The 18,025-nt window shown below is 42.3% G+C and overlaps 1 protein-coding gene across 2 annotated transcripts in view; it reads left to right on the top strand.

Annotated features, from left to right (window-relative positions):
• The window catches only part of SHF (Src homology 2 domain containing F), a 114,830-nt gene that overhangs the window by 8,260 nt on the left and 88,545 nt on the right, over window positions 1–18,025 (top strand). For both annotated transcript variants that reach the window (XM_051822416.2, XM_051822417.2), the window contains exon 2: window positions 12,311–12,452. The gene's annotated coding sequence lies outside the window, so the exon portion shown is untranslated. The remainder of the gene's footprint in view (window positions 1–12,310; window positions 12,453–18,025) is intronic.

Genomic DNA, 18,025 nt, shown 5'->3' with positions numbered 1-18,025 from the left:
GTTTGCTGTTGTTTTCCTAGATCCTTGAGATACATTGATAGCTCATTTATTGAGTGCTTTTCTGATTTCTTGATATAGGCACCTATTGCTATAAACTTTCCTCTTAACACTGCTTTTGCTGTATCCCATAAGTTTTGATATGTTGTGTTGTCATTTTCATTTGTTTCCAGAAATGTTTTTATTTCTCATTTGATTTCTTCTATGATCCATTGTTCATTCAGGAGCATGTTGTTCAGTCTCCATGTATTGACATATGCCCTAGAGATTCCTGAGTTGCTGATTACCAGCTTCATTCCATGTGGTCCGAGAAGATGCATGGTATGATTCTAATTTTTTTTGAATTTGCTGAGACTTGCTTTATGGGCCAGTAAGTGGTCAATACTAGAGAAGGTTCCATGCACTGCTGAGAAGACTATGTATTCTACAACTGTAGGATGAAAAGTTCTGTAGATATCTATTAGGTACATTTGGTCTATAGTGTCGATTAAATATGTTGTTTCTTTATTGATTTTTCTGTCTGGTTTATCTGTCCATTGCTGAAAGTGGAGTATTAAAGTCCCCCAGTACTATTTTATTGGAGTCTAAGTCTCCCTTTAAATCCCTTAACATATCTTTAAATAGCCTGGTGCCCTGTAATTAGGTGCATATCTTCCTGTTGAATTGATTCCTTAATCATTATATGGTGCTCTTCTTTGTCTCTTTTAACAGTTTTTGTGTTAAAGTCTATTTTGTCTGATATTAAGATGGCTACACCAGCTCTTTTTTGATTTCTATTGGCATGAAATATCTTTTTCCATCCATTCACTTTCAGTCTGCATGCATCTTTGTTGATGAGATGTGTTTCTTGTAGGCAGCAAATAGATGGGTCTTGTTTTTTAATCCATTCAGCCACTCTGTGTCTTTTAACTGGAGTGTTGAGGCCATTTGTATTCAAGGCGACTTGATAAGTAATGACTTTGCCCTGCCATTTTTCCAAAAATTTTCCTACTTTTTACTTTGAATTTTCTTTGAATTTTTACTGAGAGATTTTCTTTCTTTACCTTCTTTCATAGTCATGACCATGTTTCTGTTTCAAGCATCTTTCGTAGGGCTGGATGGGTGGTGACAAATTATTTCAATTTCTGTTTGTTATGGAAGGTCTTTATTTCACCTTCATTCATAGATGAGAGCTTTGCAGGGTATAATATTCTGGGATGACAGTTCTTTTTTCCTTAAGACTTGGGCTGGGGCCAGTGCTATGGCACAGCAGGTTAAAGCCCCAGCCTGAAGTGCTAGCATCCCATATGGGCACCAGTTCTAGTCCCAGCTGCTCCACTTCCAATCTAGCTCTCTGCTATGGCCTGGGAGAGCAGTGGAGGATGGCCGAAGTGCTTGGGCTACTGCACCAAATGGGAGACCAGAAGAATTTCCTGGCTCCTGACTTCAGATCAGTTCAGCTCTGCTGTTGCAGCCATTTGGGGAGTAAACCAGCGGATGGAAGACCTCTCTCTCTCTGCCTCTCTGTGTAGCTCTTTCAAATAAATAAAGATAAATCTTTAAAAAAAAAAGATTTGGACTATATCTCTCCATTCTCTCCTAGCCTGTGGGTTTTTGATGAGAAGTCTGCTGTGAGTCTAATTGGAGATCCTCTGAAAGTAATTATGATCCTTTGAAAGTAATTCTCTCATGCACATTTTAGAATCTTTTCTTTTTGTTTTACTGTGGTGGGTTTGATTACAGTGTGTCATGGTGAGGATCTTTTCTGCTCATGTCTATGAGACATAAAGTTCTATGTATTTCCTGTACTTGGATGTCCCTTTCTCCAAACTAGGGAAGTTTTCTGTTATTATTTCACCAAAAAGGCCTTCTAATTCTTTCTCTCTTTCCATTCCTTCAGAAACTTCTAGAACCCATTTATTGGGTCTTTTTATAGTATCCTGTAGATTTCCAACAGTGTTTTTAAGTTTTCTAATTTCCTCTTCTTATCTTCTATTTGACTGTATAATTTCCTGTTCTTTGTCTTCTAAGTCGAATATTCTTTCTTCTGCTTCACCTATTCTGTTGTTAAGTCTCTCCAACTGCATTTTTTATTTGTTCTATTGAATTCTTCATTTCATTTTGATTTCTCTTTAAGATCTCCATTTCATGGGAGAAATCTTCTTTCATGTCCTGTACAGATTTCAATAGTTCATGCATTTATTTCTGATTATTATATGTAATCTTATGATCAATTTTTTGAATTCCATTTCTTGCATTTCTTCCATCTCATCATCTTCACAAGCTTGTATTGAAGTGTCGTGTTCTTTTGGGGCATCATGTTGACTTATTTATTCTTGTTTCTTGAATTGGTGCATTTGTTGTTTGGCATTTGTAGAGATACTTCTGTTTGTTTGTTTGCTTTGTTTTTGTTTTTTTGCTATGGTGGCTTTTATCTTTGTACTATGACTCTGTAGATAAGTGAAATGTCTGCTTTCAGTGAATAGCTAGAGGCTTTAGTGGGTGTGAGAGAGCGCTGTTCAGTTCTACAGGATTATGGGCCTGCCTAAGATGGCACACCCAGGTTTGGTGTGGTAAATCTTCTCTCTCTTTGGTTTCTTAAATCAGAAGAGAAATTTATTCTGCTCAGATGAGCTCCTCTCCTCAGTGGAGACCAGTGCCTGAGCACTAGCCCCATTGGGTATAATAATCGTCTGCTCTGTCCTAAGGACCACACAAAGGATCTGTGCAGTCCTCAGTATACGTTCAGATTCCCCAGCAATGTTTCTCACCAGGTAACCAGGAAACCCTGAGCATGTGGAGTCTCCCACTGTGACCGCTCAAAGTGCTGGCCACACCGTGAGTCCTCCAATACACCCTATTTTTTTCACAGTCATGGTACAGGAGTTCTAACACAGTTACAAACTCCTAGCTCCCTGTTATTTCTCCCCTCTGTTATGTCTCTGCTCGGCTGGTTGCTGGGCACAGACATGAGCTGGCACAGCTGTTATGTATGTCCAAAAAGGTACTTGCTCTATTGGCTTGTTACAGGACGTCATTGAAAAGTGATGGGGAGAGAGAAATGTGTCAGTCCCGTCTATTTTTTTTTTTAATCTCCTCTAGTTTGTTTGATACACTTTCCCCTACGGGGGCTCCAAGCCAGGTTCCCTCTAGGCTCTTTGTAGAGCTTTTTCACCAGTGGCTTGGGCTGCTGCGGTCTCGTCTCATCTCACTTTCCAATGCTGGTACGTAGGCTCTTGGCTGTTGGAGTCTCTAGCTGTGGGCGCTCATGCCCTCCATGTAAGTCCACCATGTCCCTCTAATTTCAGTAGAGTTTCCTCTGCCATTTTCTCCCTAACTCTTCCCTGAGACTATACTCTCTCCACTTTTTTTAAACTATCTTCTCCTGGGCTAGAGCAATAAGCTCTCTCCATACTCTGCCATCTTGGAACCCCTGATATTCTTTTTTTTTTTTTAAGATTTATTTTATTTATTTGAAAGAGAGTTACTGAGAGAGGTAGAGACAGAGAGAGAGGTCTTCCATCCTCTGGTTCACTCCCCAGATGGCCGCTGGAGCTGTGCGTATCTGAAGCCAGGAGCCAGGAGCTTCTTCCGGGTATCCCAGGTGGGTGCAGGGACCGAAGGACTTGGGCCATTTTATACTGCTTTCCCAAGCCATAGCAGAGAGCTGGATCAGAAGAGGAGCAGCCAGGACTCTGACCTGCGCCCATATGGGATGCCAGCGCTTCAGGCCAGGGCTTTAACCTGCTGTGCCACAGCGTCAGCCCCCTGATATTCTTTTTTAAAAGTGATTTATTTTGAGGGGCCAGCGCCATGGCTCATTTGGTTAATCTTCCACCTGTGGCTCTGGCATACCATATAGGCACTGGGTTCTACTCCCAGTCGCTCCTCTTCCAGTCCAGCTCTCTGCTGTGGCCCGGGAAAGCAGTGGAGGATGGCCCAAGTGCTTGGGCCCCTGTGCCCGCATGGGAGACCAGGAAGAAGCACCTGGCTCCTGGTTTCAGATCGCGCAGCTCTGGCCGTAGTGGCCATTTGGGGAGTGATCCAACAGAAGGAAGACCTTTCTCTCTGTCTCTCTCTCTTCACTATCTATAATTCTACCTGTCAAATAAATTTTTAAAAAGTTATTTATTTTGAAAGAATTGTCAGTACAAAGAGTTTCCATATACCCCTCACCCAAATTCCTAGTTATTAACTAATGTTAACAAATCACATTTGCTCTGTCTCTATATATGCACTGTGTGTTTATATATATAATGTATGTGTGTGTATATATATATACACACACACAAACACACACATATAAAATCCGTTTTTTCTGAGTTATTTGAGAGCAAATTGCATCCATGATGCCCTATCATCCCTAAACACTTCAGAGTCTATTTCTCCACGCCAAGGACTCTTGACTGCTTTACCACTATATAACCTTACAAGTTCAGAAATCAACCCTGATTCAACACCATCATTTAATTCACAGACACTTGCCCCAACATCCTGCCCCAATTCAGATTTCACTACTTCTCCAGCAATGCCTCTTTTCCCTTCTAGTAACACATACTTTATTGACCTGTCTCATCCATCTCCTCCAGTCTGGAATAGTCCTTCTCTCCCCATTTTCCATTCAACAGCTTTACCTCTCACGTCCTTGATGATTTTAGAGAATACAAGTCTTCCATTCTGTAGGGATGACCTTGAGCCTTAGACCCGTGTTTCCTCACAACCAGGCTCAGTAGGTGCTTTCTTGGCAGGAAAACTTCAGAAACACTGCTGTGCATGTCTTACTGTTGAGACAGGAGCACACAATGTGAAACCATACCTCCACTGGTGATGTTGATGTTCACCACCTGGTCAAGGTGTCATCGTAGTTTTATCTATCATAAAGCCAACATTTACCCTCAAGATTAATTATATTAAGATTAATACTTACCCCCAAGATTAATTATATTATTATTAAGATTAATGCTCTGTGAGAATGTGTTCCAAAATTATGCCATCAAACCTCCAGTTTTAACCCTGAGTTTCATTTGACAGTCTGACCTGGATGAATCACTACTGTGAAGGTTGTTGTGATTTTGCTATCTCCATCATTCCTGCTTTATTTACTAGTTGGCATACTTAACATTTACTTCTTCACTGTAAAGAAATACTTTCCCTCCTGCCTATTGATTTATTTTTTTCATTTACTTGTATAGTATGGTCTCATGGAATCCTGTTTTTTTCATTGGTTATAGTAAATTACTGTCATTTTCATGCTCAGATTGATTCAGGGTTAGCCAATGGGAGTCCCAGCAAGGGGCACTAATGATCTTTTGACATTTCCCCCATCATTCTTTGAGTGTATTCTTATTTTCTGGCATAACAACATATTTTAGAATCATCTTTCATCTTCCCTGCCCTAGCCCTAGAATCAGCTATTTCTCCAAGGAGTCCTGGTATTTTACAGGAAAAGCAGTATTTCAAAACATTGCTAGTGGAGTGTCACTGCTTCTAGACTTCTTTAGTGGACAGAGCTAGCAAGTGTATATATGTGTGTATGTATTCATAAATGTGTACTGCCAAAGAAATACACAGCCAGGAGTTGGTTAAATTACTGAAAACAGATTTTATTCAGTAAGTACTGACAGCAGGGGAGAGAGCTGAGCTCCATTCCAGTTTGTGCACTTAAAATTTTTTTTTCAAAAATTATTTATTTATTTATTTATTTGAGAGGCAGAGAGAGAGATTTCTTATCCACTGGTCCATTCCCTAAATGCCAGCCAGGGCTGGGCCGTGCTAAAGCTAGGAGCTGGAAATTCAATCCAGGTCTCCCATAAGGGTGACAGGGACCCAACTACTTGATCCAACACCTACTGCCTGCACCAGTTTGCATTAACAGGAAGTTAGGGACCAGTGCTGTGCATGGTGGGTAAAGCTGCAGCCTGCAGTGCCAGCATCCCTTATGGGCGCTAGTTCAAGTCCTAGCTGTTCTACTTCTGATCCAGCTCTCTGCTATGGTCTGGGAAAGCAGTGGAAGATCCCCAAGTCCTTGGGCCCCTGTACCCATGTGGGAAGACTCAGAGGAAGCTCCTGGCTCCTGGCTTCGGATGGGCACAGCCCCAGCCATTGCAACCAATTGGGGAGTGAACCAGCAGATGGAAGACCTCTCTCTCTGCCTCTCCTCTCTCTATGTAATTCTGACTTTCAGATAAATAAATGAATCTTAAAAAAAAAAAAAAAAAAAAAAAACACGGGAAGCTAGAATCAACAGGGGAGCTAGACTGAAACCCAAGCCCTCTAATATGTAATGCAGACATTGCAAGCAGCATCTTAACCACTGCCCCCAATGTCTGCCCCTAGTTTGAGTACCTTAAAAGGAGAATAAGGGCAGGCATTGTGGCACAGTGGGTTAAGCTGCCACTTAGGATGTCCACATCCCATCGTGCTTGGGATTGAGTCTTACTTCCTGCAATGGCCCTGGGATGCAACAGGTGATCTCAAGTACTTAGGTTTCTGCCACCCACATGGGAGACCCAGAAGGAGTTCCTGTATCCTAGTTTTGGCCTAGGCCAACCCCAGCTGTTGGGACACATTTTGGGGAGTGAATCAGTGGATGGAAGATCCCTCTCTGTCACTCTGCCTTTCAAATATATAAATAAAGCTTTAAAAGGAGAAAAGGGAGGGGAGCTTGCAGACTCATTAGAGTCAGAGAAGTAAAGTCCAAAGGGCTGATCAGTCTACATGAGATTAGGCCAGCAGTGTTTATTAGCTGAGGTTGTCAAAGTTCAGGGTCTGTCCTCACACAGAGGCTGGGGGACCAAGCTGTATCCTTCTCAATGATTACATTTCAAAGCAAAGGCTCTGAGGTCTTGGGAGAAATGCTTCTGATTTGCAAGAGACATGTATTTACAGTTGTAAGCCCTACAAACAGAGATGGGGACCTGTTATCAGGTGTTGGCTGGAACAGGTGGCTTCAACTCTTGAATCTAGCTAGACTCAGACATGAACACAGGGAGGACAATGAGCATGTGCAAATGTCAGAGTATTAACCTTTCCCTAATTTTAATGCCAAGATCTCTACCCCAAGAGGAGCTTAAACATGCTAGCATGTTTCAAAACTGCTTGTGTGAGCCCATGCCCACCTCTGCTTGTGATAAGTACTTCCCCTCTTGCATATTCATTCCACCTGAGATAATAGATACCCACTTCTCTTTGCTCACAGAGCCACAAATTTGGAAATGATTCTGTGGCCTCCTTATTTGCTGCAAATAAATTACTTTGTGTAACAACAACTTCTGATAGAGGTTTTGATTCCTACTCACCAAGAAGCAGATCTACAACTTAAGTGTGACATGAACAGTAAATTTTCCTGGCAGTATTGAGCTTTTCTCAGGTAGGCATTTTAGTGGGGGGCTTGGGTCATCTTAGGGACACAGCTTTAAGCTGCTAGAGTTGGTACTAAAATTTGGCCAAGTCACTTGGGGTAGGAGTTTGGACAGAGTCATTATTTGCCTGGAGTTCTATAGTTTTCAGTGTACATATCCATCAATTTATACCAACACTTTTAATTCCAACCCAGCATTGCTGGGCTCTTTCACATGTTGCCTGTTTCTATGTTTCACCTTCTCCAATGATGAGAACTCTGGCTGTTTTAGCCTAAATATATTGAATTATTTGTTAGATTGATTTTTGTATTTTCTCAGTGTAAACAGTCTCCATGTTGGTTGTCTCCTCTGTCCAACACCTGTATGCTCCCTGTCTTTGTTCTCAGGCACCAGTGGGCACAGTGCCTTCCTCTCCACATTAGTTCTCTGTGTCCTTGGTGTGGAAGGGCACACTGCCAAGTTGCCTTCATGTAGCTGGCCCCTCCCTGCCTCACTGCCTCTATGCCAGAGAGGGAGAAGGAGGGGGAATAATTGGAACAGAATGGCAGATTTCTCTCACTGCTAAAAATATCTTCCTAAACAACTCCTTTGTCTTTATCTTGGTCCTGAGCTTGGACAGAAGGCAGATAACTTCCCAAGAAAGGAGGCAGGGATTTTACAAACCAGCCCACCAGGCTGTATCTATAGACATTATTTTTTAAAACTGTGTGTATGAGCTGAATGACATCCCTGAGAGGACTGGGTTGGTCAAGGGCCAAATGGGAGTTGGAAAGGACAGGAAGTCGGGAGAGGAGGAATAGGTGGGTGTGGGCAAGTAGCAGATGGCCTGGACTAAAGCTGGCAGGGAGGTAATGAGCTGAGACCCACAGGCTGGGCTGTGAGGGAGGGAAGGCAGAAGCCACAGCTGGGAGCTTTGTCTGTGCACTGCTCCAGTGCTCTGGAAAAGGACCCCCAGGTCTCTACACACACAGCACTCCACTCTCTGCATAATGCTCATTTCAGACTGTAGCAAATCTTAGTCCTTGCAGGCTAGCAGCAGGGTCCTGGTGTTAGACAAAGACCAGAAGCTAATTCTGGATGGAGTCGTCAAGTGTAGGACCCTCCTCACCCTCCTCTACCAGAGCAGCACTGTCCTTCCCTCTCTGAATTACAAAGAGGCCGTGGAGGTGACTAAGGAGTTTCTTTGTAGATAAATTGTCTTCCCTTCAGAAGATACTGGCTCTTTTCAATCTATACCCATCCTTAGTGCTAGCAGAAATTACTGTAGGCTTCTAGTTTATAGACGATTCCAGCATTGGATTTTAGTAGTGATAAATTACTTTCCCTTCTATGTTCTATTGATTATTTCAGTTAACTTTTAGAAGGGAGGAGCTAGGCTTCCACACTGTACCACATCCTGCTCAAAAGCAGGCAGAAGACACTGAGAAGGAGCAGTCAGAGAAGCAGAAGAACCAGAAGAAGGCAGTGCCGTGGAGATCTACATGAAAACAAGTGGCCAGTGGTGTCAACCATATCAGTAAAGGATAGAGTTTGTGAGTGTAACCTGAACTGCACACGCAGCAATGGAAACAGCAGGTGTCACTGCTTTCTAAAGACCTTTGGCCACATACAATCAGCAAGAAAACAAGGAGAGTGAGTGCTGGCTTGTAGCTTAAGAGGGGGTAACGTAAAGAGAGGAAGATTTGTAAGGTAGAGAATGCTGGGCCAGTGGAGGAGAGATGGTTTCCAGGGTTGGCAAGTTCCCTGTTTCCTTGTCTGTGGGTCCTCCTCACTGCACATCTGCTACCGGGAAGCCTGACCTATGATGGAAAGTGACCACCCCACCCCTTTCACGCTAACCCCTACAACTTCTGAATTTAACCTGCACTATGCTGCCTCTTAGAAAATCAAGATCAAGGAAAATACCAGGGAAATGGTTTTGAAGCTTGAGTGAGTCTTCCATTTCGAACACAACAGCACAATGTAAACTTTCTGGAAAACAGGGAGAATATGGAGATGGTTTTGTCTTAACGAACCTTATCTACCAAGCCCAGGAGATGAGAATTTTCATGTAGGCAGTGGGGAGTCATTGAGGGGTTTTAAGCAAGACATCAGTCTAACCAGCTTTGTTTTCAGAAAGGTCATGCTAGTTGCAATAGTGTGAGCTGGACTTAATATACCAATTAGGAAGTAGCTGTGATGATCCAGAGTAGAAAGGATGAAGAGAGAGAATAAGGGGCAGGCACTGTGGCACAGGGGGTTAAGCCGCCACTTTGGAGACCTCCATCCCATATCAGAGAGCCTGTTCAAGTTCTGCCATCTCTGCTTGCTATCCAGCTTTCTTTTAATGCAGTTGGAAGGCAGAAGATGGTGGCTTAAGTACTTGGGTCCTGTCACCCATGTGAGAGATCCTGATGGAGTTCTGGGCTCCTCCTGGCTTTGGCCTGTCTCAGGCAGGGAGTAAACCAGTGGAAAGAAGATCTCTCTCTGTGTACGTAGTATGTGTGCAGGTGTGTGTGTGTGTGTATGTGTGTGTGTCTTCCTCTGTCTCTCTGTCGTTCTACCTCTGAAATCAGTGAATGAAAAACAAATCAATCTTTAAAAGAGAGAGAAAGAGAAGCAATAGGATGTGAAGGGAAAAGAGATATGGGATGACCAAAAGGACTTTTCCAAGGTCACCAGGAATGCCCATAATATTTACAAAACATAGAGAATGCAGACAAAGGAAGGAAGTATGAAGTTTTTATTTGACATTGTATACCTATAATGTAATTTAGGACTGACTGAGAAGACAGGCTCTAAATGTATGTTGATTTCAGTTTGATATTCCACTGGAGTATGCAGATGTAAATATTCAGTAAACTGTTGGAAATATGAATATAGGAACTTAAGGGAACAATGTGGGTCCACAAAGCTGTTTTGTGGATGACAAAGTTGCTTTATGAATCAAGAGATAATAAACGAGTGGGCACTTAAACCAGTGGTTGAGATGCCTGTGTCCCACATCACAGTACCTAGGCTCAATTCCTGTCTGCAACTCCTGACTCCTGCTTGCTGCTAATGCAGACATGGGAGGCAGTAGTGATGGCCTAGATTAGGTTCCTGGCTCCTGGCTCCACTCCCAGCTCAGCGTTGGCCACTGTGTGCATTTGGATAGCGAACCAGCAGATGGGAACTTCTCTGTTTCTGTCTCTTTCTTTTTTTAAATATTTATTTATTTGAAAGGCAGAGTTACACAGAGAGAGGAGAGGCAAAGAGTGAGTGAGAGGTCTTCCATCCACTGGTTCACTCCCCAGTTGGCCACAACAACTGAAGCTGTGCTGATCTGAAGCCAGGAGCCAGGAGCTTCTTCCAGATCTCCCATGTGGGTGCAGGGGCCCAAGGACTTCTACTGCTTCCCCAGGCCATAGCAGAGAGCTGGATCAGAGCTGGAGCGGCCAGGACTTGAACAGGCGCCCATATGGGATGCCAGCACTGCAGCCAGCAGCTTTACCCGCTACGCCACAGCACCGGCCCCTCTGTCTCTTTCACTGTCTCACTGCCTCTCAAAAGAAAGGCAAGCATTGAAAATACACAGGAGCAATTGGAGAAAGAAGAGCTAAGAAAACAGGTAGCTAGGAAGGTAGAACACGAAAATTTGTTGAAATGGAAACAAAGCGATTAATTTCAAGATGGAAGGATTGTTGGAAGGGCCATGCTGCAGAGGTGTCAGATGAAGTAAGGACTGTGTGCCGCTCAGCTCTAATACTCCTTGCCTTTGTTCTTCCTTCTTCCTTGCCCTGCTGCTCTTTTTCCCATGCTTTCCTAGCATGAGACTCCCAACAGAGCATCAGCACAGAAGCATTTGCCTCAGGCTTTGTTTCCTAAGGAATTTCAGCTGCAATAGAAAGCTATAGAGAACTAGAGCAGTAGTTGGCTGTAAAATATGGCTTCCAATTCCCACCCCTGTCAATACAAAATTGTTGTTTTTAGCAGTTGAAGGCAGAGAAGAAAACAAAAAACTTCACCAGCAAAAGAGTCAAAAGCATCTAGGGTACTTGATGCCTCCTGTTTTCCAGATCCAATTAGCATGATGCAAAGTAATGGGACTAGCATATCATGCTGTGAGAAATCCAGATAATAAAAATCCCTGTAGACTGTATTTTGAGAGAGACCAGGAGAATTAACATAGCCATGAGTCAAAACAGCCAAGAGTACTGCTACTCTGGCCAAGTAAATGCTTTGAGTCTCCCAATTGATGGGGATTTAAAACAGAGACTGGCAAACTGCGATGTTCAGGCCAGATTTGGTCATTGATATCAGCCTGCTGGTAACCACTGTTACACTTAATTTTTTTTTTTATTTTATAAACTAAGCAATGTCCTAACTGGCCATATATGTCAATCCTGGGAGCACCCTAAGTGATTGATAATTGCCAAAATTTCTTGCAAGTTGGGGCATTTTGATTGGTACTCAGGCCTTACTGCCGTTGATGATGATTACACTTGCCTTAGCTCTGTTAGTGAGCGCTATTATCTGGCCCCTGCCATGCTGGAATCCCATCATCCGCTTTGACCCTGATTATGGAGAACAAAGATGCCAGGGTTCCCTTTACTAATGTATTCCTTGGTTCCTTAGTTAAGAGAAGTTCCTTTGGTTCTCCTGGAGTATATATATAGTCAGGATCAAGTTACCAGGTCTTATATGGTAAGTCCATTCTAGTATTCTAATTTTTCTATTATAATATTCTCACTTTTAATACCTTCCGCATTAGTGCCAAGAAATTTTTGGTGTTTTTACCTTCTGTCCAAACTTGCAGGAACCATCACAACAAACTAATTAAAATTACCTTAAGTGTACATGCCAGGAAACTGAAGAAATATTCATGGCCAGATACTCTCACCTCAATGAATTCCCTCCTAAAAATCCTACTGTGTGCACTAGACCTCTCTCCAGGGTTACAGCTTCAAGGTATTTTCTCACGTGCATTATCCTGATTCTCTCGTATTTTCCAGATCCTGTAAGTTCTGTATAAGAACTGTACTTTCCTGCTCAGGCTTTGCCACGCTATGATGAAGGTTATCAGAGTGGAGTCAAATGCATGGTGATGGAGGCATATGCTGACGAGAAGTGGATTCATCTACAACCGTGTTCTCGGTGAGTTTATCTGTGGTCTCCAGGCAAGGGGGCTTGCTGTTTTCCTCTGTGAAGAGAAAAAAGACTGCTTGTGCTGGCCTGGGAGATTTAGGGATGATCGGAAATAGGATTCTGAGGCTCATCTACTCAAATATTTCTTATCTTAAGGTCTCCCATTCTTCTCTGGAACAGACTTTGGCTTAGGAGACCTGTTGAAGCTGTGTATTCAGTCTCTTTTGCAGCTCTGCCATTCTGGATCCTGAACTAATTTTCAACAGTGTCTAGCCTGCTGCTTCAAGAGATAGGAGTGTCATTTATGACTGTCATAGGAGTCTTTTGGTTTTCACAAGCTTTCTAAATTAGCAATTGGCTGCTTTAAACTGTCAGTTTCTCCTTGCAAGGCTTCCACAGCTGCCAAGGCAGCCTGTATATCCCCCAATCTGTATCGTTAGCACTGCTTCCATAACAGTCAAGTACAGCATTCACTTGGTATCCCAATGCCTTATCTATCACCTGCACCTCATTACAGTTAACTGTATGTGAAAGCACCAGTAATTCTGATGCGTGCCACTGCATGGCAGGGATTTTTACTATCCCACTTACCCCCCAGGAAAACAGTTCCTGTTGCCTTTAGGCATGTGGGCTATTAAACTCCAAAATTGCATTTTGAAGGTCTATTCCTAAAGCCCATTTTTGGCAGCAGTCTTTTTAAACTTAGGTTCCTAAGAAAATAAAAGTTTAAGGTAACAAGAAGTATGCACTTTATTATTTTATTTTTATTTAAAAAATTTTTTTGTTGCGGTGAATGCTTTGTTGATCAGTGAAATTCCAGGGAAGAAAGTGGGAGAGTGAAAAGGAAGTGAGGTAGGGAAGAAGTGGAAACAGACATAAAAGAATGTGCTACATGAGGACTGTAGCTTCATGGCAAACAAAGCTGATTGCTTGATTTTCCAGGGCATCTCCAGAGATGAAACTACTGTCTCTGGGAACTGGCTATCAGAAGTGAGGCAGAGTGAGTGATGCTGGCTTGCTTCTGTCTCCTGTCTACCAGTGGTTGAAGTTAAGCCCACCCTAGACATTAAATTCCTCTCCTTTCTTGATTGAATTATGCAGCCCTTACATGTAGCTTCTTGAAGATGCTCATTCTTCAGTCTTTTTTCCTGCTCCCTGCGGCATGTGGAGGCCCTTTAGTTTGTGGGCACAAGGGAGTAGGGGCTATAAGGCACATCAAGAGTTTGTGAGGATTTGATCAAGTAATATCTGGTGTCTGGCATTTAGTAAGCCCAGAGTCAATGTCAGCTATTATTAATAGCAATTAAGTAAACTTTTGGTGTGTGACATATGGCTGGGATGTGTGTCTCCATGCTATCTATATTTTGTTAAACACCATTGTGCTCAGTCAGCACGAACACACAGCCAGTCAAATCTGAATGGTCCCATAATGCCTCAGGCTGTGGTCCACCGAAGCATGGGCAGCCTGGCAGCCAAATGGCCCTGTAGCAAATCCACAACAATGGCAATACCATCCAGGCAGCATATGGTGATGCAGTGGAGTGGATGGAATGCCATCCATTTCTCTAGCCACCTTAAAACATCCTTTTAAATATTTAACTTGTCTCTAGAATCCACTAAGGAAATAAATTGATATTAGTTTCTTGTTCTATAAGTTACAGTCATGTAGCTGAAGGATAGTTTGCTTATTCAGAGAGTCATAGATTTGCTTCTGAAACCATAAATACAGGAGCCCTCAAATGTCAAATAACTGAAGAATAGTTTTCTTTGGGAATGTGCTACATTATCCTCTGAGTTTGGTTAACCAGAAAGAAATATCCTTCATTTGATGAATAATTCAAATCTGAGTCTTGTCACCATGGAAAAGAAGGCTGTCTTCTCCTATTTCTCTTTGTGAGGCATTCAGTGCCATAGACATACTGTTTACTTCCCTCAAGGGGACAAATGCTCTTGACACGTGAAATACGATTTCAGCAGAAAACTTGCTGCTCTGTATTTGTTAAAAACTACTTCAATATTCTGTTTTGATTCCTGCTTCAAATAATGAAAAGGATTTTTATAGTCAAGGGAAATCTGCTGATGAGTATGACAGACATGAACCTTGTGACAGTGATAAAGTGAATTTTGGGCTTTCCAAAAATATATTTTGCTTTTCTGAAAGAGTTGAGTTTTTAAGTAAAAAATGATCAAAACTAGTCTAATTAAAGTATCAGCTGTAACAAGGGTGGTTTCAAAGAAATTTCTTGCTCTCCTGTTGATGACAAATGTTTATCATGTCTGATATTTATGTTGGAAAATCAGGAAACCAAGCAGAGAAGAAAACACTGATTAAATATCTATAAGTGCCAAGGGCTTTAAAATGAAGACATTTAATCTTCACAGCAACCTTTCCATGAAGCCATTACCTTCATTTGTGTAATGTGGGAACAGAGGCTCTGAGAGAGTAGGTACCGTTTTCAAAGTCACCTAGGAGCCAAGTGTAGATTTCTTAGGGCAACTCTGTGTACCATACATTATACATGGACAGGTGACAGGAAATAGTGATCAGAAAGGCATTGGAAAGCCAGAATTCACCCATGGTGAAAAATCTGATGCTCCTATGTCCTTTTCCCTCTGAGGCTGACTTTGGTTCTTGTTGGCTCTGTAACAGAGGGCAAGTGTACTTAACCTCTCTGCATTTCCTTGACCTTAGAATGGTGGATGGGGTGTGTTTCCTGCCATACCTACCACAAAAAGTTTTGTCAGTTTCAATGGATTAATATTAAGAAAAGAAATCCATATGTAGAAAAATGCTATACAAATTTAAATCTTTTGTCATAGTTTCTAGTTCAAGAAATTTGCTGTCCAGCTGAGAGGACATGACATAAACAAAACTTATATAGAATAATCACAAAAGTGTAATTGAATTACACTTTTTTTTTTTGAAGGTTTATCCATCTTGATTTCCCTAGAGTCCTCTGGCCTATTTTAAGACTGAAGGAAAACAGCCTGGAACATGCATCCTATATGCAATGAAAAAAATTAGCATTGTTTCCAATATCCTGAGGTTTCTTGGCCACTTTACCTCTCCCTTTACAAAATTCCATGGCTCTGTGTAACTGCTGCCCAATGCTCTGCCCCTCACACTGGGCTGCTGACACCACACCACCCACAATGGACACCTCCTGGATTCTTGAATTCTGCATAATACACTGGTACCGAATCTTATGTAGAGTAGCCTTTTAGTAAGATTTGAGGCCAGTGAGGATGAGATTTACAGCAAGGCAAATATTAGGTATTTCTGTTCTTAAATACCCTCTTGATCAATTCCTGCTTGAGAAGTCCTCACTGGCCTTCTCTTCACAAACAATTCTAGCCTAGTACCATTTTGATCCATTTTTCTTTCTTTTACCTTTCCCTTTTCAACCTGTTACCCATAAGCCACCTCCTCCAATTCCTGTTATACTTATGTAGCAATAATAGTTAATACCAGTTAAACGATTTACTCTGCACCAAGCAGTATAAATGTTTTATGTTTGTTCTTTCATCTAGCCCATATCTTCTCTCCCTTTGTTTCTCTCCAAGTGTTCAGGTCTAGGTTTTGGGGCTTCATCTTTTTTACTCATTCAGCAAATAGCAAGTACCTGCTCCCAACTCCCCACCTCACTTTTTTTAGATAGGCCTGGTGCTAGCTCCTGGGGCTTTGGTAACAAATAAAAGAGACTTAGAAATCAAAGAGCTGATCAAAGTAACTTGCTAATTAAGTAAATTCTGTCTTTGAGGGAATTGCCAGCTTTTATAGGGACTGTTTTTCTACTTGTTGCAATACAAGAAAACAATAAAACAAATAACAAGATAAGACAAAAATACAAAAGATGCCTTACAACAGGATATTAGTGGCACCATGTAGGTCAGAAAGTATAAATAGTTTAAGTTTAGAAGCTGAAGAGGTCATGTGGAACAAATTGGTGGACCTTGAAACACTGGATTGGAGTAAGCAGAGGGAAGGCAGGCAGGAAGGGCTGGGATAGTGTGAGAGTGGATGCAGTGGATAAGAGCAAGGCCTTTGGAAGACCCTAGGCTCAAATCCTAGCTCTGTCACTTACAGTGTAACTATAGGTAAACTACTTTATCTTTTGTCCTTTAGAAAACCAAAGTACCTCCTTAAGAAAAAATAGTACCTTCCTCAAAGAGTTGTGTGGACTAATGGGGATTGGGGGAAGCACAAACCAAACTATGTAACGCTCCTGAAGCAGTGCCAGGAGTGTGGCAAGTGTCGAGTAAATGTTTGTGTGAAAAGCAGCAAAGGCTTTTAAGGTCATTTCACTTGAACCACTTGTGAAAAGGATATTTTTGGAACACTTTGCTGTTTACCCAATGTGGCTTTTTCCTCACAAATATTACTAAATTTTCTAGTAACTCTTAAGTAGATTTATCATCACCTTTACTATGCAGAAATGGAATCTGAGGCTCAAAGATTAAGAACTTTCACATGGCTTGAAAAGGACTCAGGCCAGGACTTTGAATCTAAATCCTGTGGCTCCTATTCTTTTTATTACTTTTAATTAAAAATCAACTGCTCCTTAGAGATGATAAATGCTTTACATGCTGAACAACCAATAGCTTAACCAAAGACTTTCAAGAGCAGATCAGAAGGGTCAGAAGTGGGAGTCAAACACACTTTGTCCACCTTATGTAGGCTGTAGAAATAACTGGCACATAAGTCAATCTAAGTGTCCATCAATAGGGAAACAGATAACTTATGGTGCATCCTTATGTGGACTCCCATGAAGCCAATAAAATGAATGAGGCAGCTCGGTATGCACCAGCCTAGAAAGGTGTCTAAACACATTAAGCAAAGAGGTAAATGGTGGAAGAGTATGTGCAGGAGAGGCCTTGTGTTTGAGACAACAAACTACCCATTGGGCCACCCAGCCTGGCTCTCTCCTTTCCTTATCCCCGTGGCGTCCTTTCCACACTGCTACCCCAACGTGCAAACACAGCCCCTTTCCGCAACACCCTTTGCTCCTAAGCCTCCAGTTTCTCTTGGGGGCCGTTCCCCACACTCTTGCTCTACCACCTTATTTTCGTCCTCCACCGCCTCCGCAGCAGGCGCTGTTACAACTCCCACACTGCAGTGTCTGCGAGTTTGCACCGCCCCTAGGGCGGAGCTGGAGAGCTATTGATGGAGCTCTCTTGCCTCCTGGGATTCTTCAGCCCCTGGCCCCGAGGTGGGCCCAGCTCACTGCCCTTCGGGTTACTTCCATCCATGCCTGGGAGCAACTCTTGGCCAGGAAGACAAGGCGTCCTGTTTGTTGTTACCACAGTTAGCCCACCTTTTTCTGTTTGCTCCTATTTTTGAGACTGTTCTGAAGATGCTGGTAAGATTATTAGGCTTCCCAGATTTACTGCGAGGCCCTGGAAGGGCGAGGATTTAGGCCAGATCTACTTTAAATAGGAAACTGAAAATTAGAAACTGAATTATAAAACCAGCCCTAGCCCTTTGAAAGGAGATAAGAATTTCCCTCCTTCCCACATGCTTCCTTCTGTGAACCAAATTTCACATGCAGCAAATTGATATCTGTGCAGTCCTTAATAATAAT

The sequence above is a fragment of the Oryctolagus cuniculus genome, chromosome 12 (assembly GCF_964237555.1).
Source record: "Oryctolagus cuniculus chromosome 12, mOryCun1.1, whole genome shotgun sequence".
NCBI classification, from domain to species: Eukaryota; Metazoa; Chordata; class Mammalia; order Lagomorpha; family Leporidae; genus Oryctolagus; species Oryctolagus cuniculus.
This window is presented reverse-complemented; position numbering and strand designations above follow the sequence as displayed.